The sequence below is a fragment of the Elephas maximus genome, chromosome 18 (genome assembly GCF_024166365.1).
Source record: "Elephas maximus indicus isolate mEleMax1 chromosome 18, mEleMax1 primary haplotype, whole genome shotgun sequence".
Lineage (NCBI taxonomy): Eukaryota > Metazoa > Chordata > Mammalia > Proboscidea > Elephantidae > Elephas > Elephas maximus.
The window spans coordinates 32,891,157-32,896,420 of NC_064836.1; the positions used below are offsets into that span (position 1 = coordinate 32,891,157).

The following is a 5,264-nucleotide window of genomic DNA, read 5'->3' on the forward strand; positions in this document are numbered from 1 at the left end:
AGTTGCCATCTTTATAGTGTTAAGGTTTCCATAGTGTTCCATTTATTCACATTTTTTATGTCTTTCAATAAAGTTTTATAGTTTTCTCTACAAAGGCTTGTATATTTTGAAAAAACTTTATTCCTGAGTGCTTTTTAGTATTAATTGCAGCTGTGAGTGTGATGTTAAAAAATTGTATTTGTCTTGTCATTTAAAAGCAACTGTGGTGCTTGCTTCAGCAGCACATATGCTAAAATTGGAACGATACAGAGAAGATTAGCATGGCCCCTGCACAAGGATGACACGCAAATTCGTGAAGCCTTCCGTATTTTTTAAAATTAATAAAAAAAGCAACTCTGGTAGGCATTTGGAGCCCTGGTGGCACAGTGGTTAAGAGCTCAGCTGCTAACCAAGAGGCCAGCGGTTCAAAGCCACCAGCCATTCCTTGGAAATGCTATGGAGCAGTTTTACTCTGTCATTTAGGGCTGCTATGAGTCAGAATTGACTCAACGGCAATGGATTTGGTTTTTTCTTTGTTTGGTGAGTAGGATTTTTTATTGCATTTTTTTGTTGCTAATTTTTGGAATCAAGCTGAAGCTTCTTATGATGATACGTAGACGGCTCTCCGACTTTCTAGGCAGTCAAGGCTAAATTCGTGTCTTATATTTTATTACTTATATCTTTTTGAAGGAAACAGCTTTATTTGTTTTTGGATTTCCATTTTCCAGAGGCAGTTTTGCTAGCATTCCAGCAGTCATTGGACCAAAAAAACTCTACGCTGAGTCTCTATGAGATCGGAAGGCGTTCTCTCTCCTAGGAGCAGAACTGACCATTTTTATAGAATAGAAGGATTACGTCTTCTTCTAACAACAGAAGAAAAAATAAATTCTATGTTTTTCTAGGAAAGTTTGTGATTAATATTATAAGGTTGTTTAAAGCAGCTACGTTGCTCAGAAAACCATTTGGCTATTTTGAAACCCATTCCCACACAGTATATTTAGTGGAAGCACAAGCCTTGTCCACTGTCTGGAATTACCCGTTTTTGCTGTTGGTTTCTTTCCAGCATCAGCTGGCCTTAAACTTGAATTGGCCAGATTGCTATTGTTTCCTTGTCTTTGATTATATTATTATTTTCAGCTCTAGTTTCATGTATTTGCTCTTTTTCCAACTCAGTTTTCACATGTATGCTCCATTCAGCTTGCCTTCTCTGTGAGACAGTTTTTTTCTTTTCATTTCTTCAGAAGTACAGCTCAAGTCATATTTTATCAGCATAAGATATACCTAATTGTGCTACTATTTCAAGCATTGTCAAAATAATTTTGACTATTTCACCAGTCTTTTCTGAAGTACCAGATATTCCTTTACACTGACTATGGATCCAACAGTTAAAATATTTTTCTAAATAAGGAGCAAACACTATGAAATAATTTTTTCCCCTCTAGATTGCACTCTTCCCCTGAAAAAAAGTCAGCACTGAAGAATTAGTAGAAGGGAACCTTTTGAACAGGGAGAAAAAAATCTTAATTATTACCATTTTTTAGATTAAGGGCAGGGAGGGGGAGTCCAGTGTGTGTTTCTTGGGTCTCTATTCTTGTCGGGGCTTTGAGGGGAACAGTTCCAGGAGTAACTAGCAACATTACTGCTAAATTAAACACTCAGCAACTAAATCCAGATCAGAAGAACAGCTACACACCTGTCTACTCCATTGAAAAGCCAGCATTTTCTCTGCTGCAGGCCTGAAGTCACAGATCTGAAGACGGTGTCAAGGGAGCCGGTAGAGGCAGTAGTTAACCTGCAGAAACCGGAAGGTCTGACCGTCTTCACGTGCTGATAGTTCTCAGCGATTCCTCTTTCGCGGGACCGTATTCCTTTGATAGGGGAGAGGATTTAAGCACAATCGCTCCACTCAGGACCTGCAACCTTCACCTTCACTTGCCTGGTGGGTGAGACCAGGGTTTGACATGGAGATGTTGGGTGTTTCAGGAGTTGAAAGATGGTGGAAGAAGTTGCAGTTAGCTGGCATAGCTGCTGTCACTACTGCGAAGGCAGAGTGGTCACAAATACACCATGCGGTTCACAAAAGACGAAAACATTTAAAATCCGGCCTTTTGTAGAAAAAGTTTGTTGACCCCTTGCTTATTCTTTTGTTTCAATTAGAACACTTTCTCCAGTTGCTTCCCAAGGAAAGAATGTATCGAAGTAAGTTTTTTGAGACTGTTAGAAAATACTGTCACCCTTGCTCATGACTAATACTTTGGGTATAAGAATTCTGGGTTGAATATCATTTTCCCCCAGAATTTTGAGCCCTTGCTCCATTGTCATTTAGCTTTAGATAGCACCATAGAGAAGTTTGGTGCCATTCTGATTCCTGATCCTGTGTGTGTGACCTGTCGTTTTCTCTCTGAGCTTGTAGGGTCTTCTTTTTTTTACTCCCTGGTATCCTCTCCCTCTCCCTGCCTTCCCCTGCCCCCAGAGCGCTGGTGGCACAGTGATTAAGCTCTCAACTGCTAACTGAAAGGTCATTGGTTCAAACCTACCAACTGCTCCTTGGGAGAAAGATTGTGGCAGTCTGCTTCTGTAAAGATTTACAGCCTTGGAAACCGTTTGAGGCAGTTCTACTCTGTCCTATAGGGTCGCTACGAGTTGGAGTCGACTCCACGGCAACGAGTTTTTATCCTTTTTTCATTCATTGTACTATCCACTAAGAAAACTCTATGATTGTGGAAACCAGTGTCTTTCAGGCCTAGGATATTTTCTTGTATTATTCCTTTGATAATTGTCTATCCAGAATTTTTTAACTTTTTTCTGGAAGTCCTGCTAGATTTTGGGCCTCTTAAATTGATCCTTTAATATTGCCTTTTTATTATTGTTTTTCTCTCTGTTCTCTGTGTAATTTTGCATTAATTTCTGAGAGAGTAGTTCAGTTTAGTTTTCCAACCTTTTAGTTTTTCCAAGGCCTTGTCCTTCTCTGGTGATTCCCTTTCTGTAGCATGCTGTTTCATGGAGGTACTCTTCTCTTTTATCTCCACACATTGGCTGTTTCCTTGAGTTGCTTCAGAGGCTTCTCAGTTGTCCCCATAGCCCTTGAATCTTTAAGAAGCTGTGTGTGCCTGGGCAGGCTTGTGAGCTGTGGGCTTCACTGAGGGGGTGTCAGGCAGGCATCGGTTCTGCCCATCTAGATGCTCTTTCTTCGAGGCATCTCAGTTTCTCCAGATGAGAGTCCTCAGGAACTCCCGCCTATGGCAGTGATATGCCAGGCTGCCATTGTTTTCAGAGCTGAGCCTGCAAAGGATCTGGGGGCTGGGATGAGGATTTCACTATTTAGATAACGTAGAATTTTACTTCATTTCCCTGCTTGCGTTATAACACTTCTCCCTTACCTTCTGATGGATTTCATGTCTGTATTTGAAGCCTTGTGGTTTAATTTTTCCTCTTGGTAAACATCTAGTCTCATCAGTTGCTATGAGTCTATAGTGTTTTTACTGGCTGATTTTTTAGAAGTAGATTGCCAGGCCTTTTATTCGAGGTACCTCTGAGTAGACTCGAACCTCTCACCTTTGGGTTAACAGCTGAGTGTGTTAGCCATTTGTACAACCAGGGGCTTCCGAGTCTTCTGAGTTGGAGGAAGGGACCTAGAAAGGTCTAACTGCCCCTGTCAACCATTCCAAAAGGTTTTGGCCTGTTTCTCCCTCTTTTTTCTCAAAGCTGCCCCCCTCCCTGTTAACTAGTCTCCCGGGCCCCATGGTATGAATTGGCTTCTTTCTCATTGGCATCTCCTGCTGTAGGCATGAGGCTGTTAGCTCTTTCAGATCTGTGATTTCTCTTATCTGCTGTGTCTTCCAAATTTTTTTTTTTAATTTTTATTGTGCTTTAAGTGAAAGTTTACAAATCAAGTCAGTCTCTCACACAAAAATTTATATACACCTTGCTACACACTCCCAATTACTTTCCCCCTAATGAGACAGCCCGCTCTCTCCCTCCACTCTCTCTTTTTGTGTCTATTTTGCCAGCTTCTAACCCCCTCCACCCTCTCATCTTCCCTCCAGGCAGGAGATGCCATCGTAGTCTCAAGTGTCCACCTGATCCAAGAAGCTCACTCCTCACCAGCATCCCTCTCCAACCCTTTGTCCAGTCCAATCCATGTCTGAAGAGTTGGCCCTGGGAATGGCTCCTGTCCTGGGCCAACAGAAGGTCTGGGGGCCATGACCACCGAGGGTCTTCCAAAATTTTGTTGACAACTCTTCATTGTTTTCTCCCTCGTTTTCCTTGTCCTGTTTTTTTTTTTTTTCTTTTTAACACCTCTCCTTTACCTTCTGATGCATTTATTGTCTCATTTTAGTGGCTTTTTTTTTTGATTGACCAGAAATATGCATATGTTTGGTTTTGCATGCTTACATATGAATGACCCAGAGTCACTTTTTAAAAAAATTATTTTTTGTTGTTGTTGAGAATATACACAGCAGTAAACGTACACCAAATCAACCATTTCTGTATGTACAATTCGGTGATACTGACTACATTGTTTGAGTTGTGCAAATGTTCTCACAGTCCTTTTCTGAGTTGTTCCTCCCTCATTAACATAAAATCACTGCTGCCTAAGGTTCTTGTCTAATCTTTCGAGTTGCTATTGTCAGTTTGATCCCATATAAATCGATCTTAAAAGTGTATAATGTCCAAGGCAGACATTCTTTACTAATTAAGCTAAGCTATTGTTTGGTTTTAAGAAGACTTCAGGGAATATTTTTTGTTTAAAGCTTGAAGATCATCTCAGGGCAATAGTTTTGGGGGTTCATCTAGTTTTCGTGGCTCAAGAAAGTTGGGTCTGTGAGAGTTTGAAATTCTGTTCTGCATTTACTCCCCTTTGATCAGGATTCTTCTATAGAATCTTTGATCAAAATGTTCAGAAAAGGTAGCCGATGGCAAAGGAGGCAGTTGTTCATGGAGGCAATTAAACACACATTCCATGTCCTTTTCCTATTCCTGACTCTACTTCCTTTGTTGCTCCAAGCGAATAGAAACCAGTTGTGCCTTGGATGGCTGCTTGCAGGCTTTTAAGACCCCAGGCAACAAACTAGGCGGTGTAACAGAAGCACTAGACATGTTATTAGGCCAATTAAGTGGGATGTCCTATGAAACCATGACCCAAACCCTCCAAACTAAGGAACTAAATCCCATGAGGTGTTTGGTTGTATATAAGCAGCTACTCTTTTTTTTTTTGTTGCTGTAAATATATCACACAATTTTTGCCAGTTCAGCTTTTTACAGGTATATGACTTACTGACAGC

At 40.8% G+C, this 5,264-nt stretch overlaps 1 non-coding gene across 1 annotated transcript; it reads left to right on the forward strand.

Annotated features, from left to right (window-relative positions):
- The first annotated feature begins 205 nt into the window (after positions 1-205).
- LOC126061866 (U6 spliceosomal RNA) lies at positions 206-312 on the forward strand. The gene has a single exon (XR_007513914.1). It is a non-coding gene; the product is annotated as a U6 spliceosomal RNA (small nuclear RNA).
- Positions 313-5,264: the final 4,952 nt, after the last annotated feature.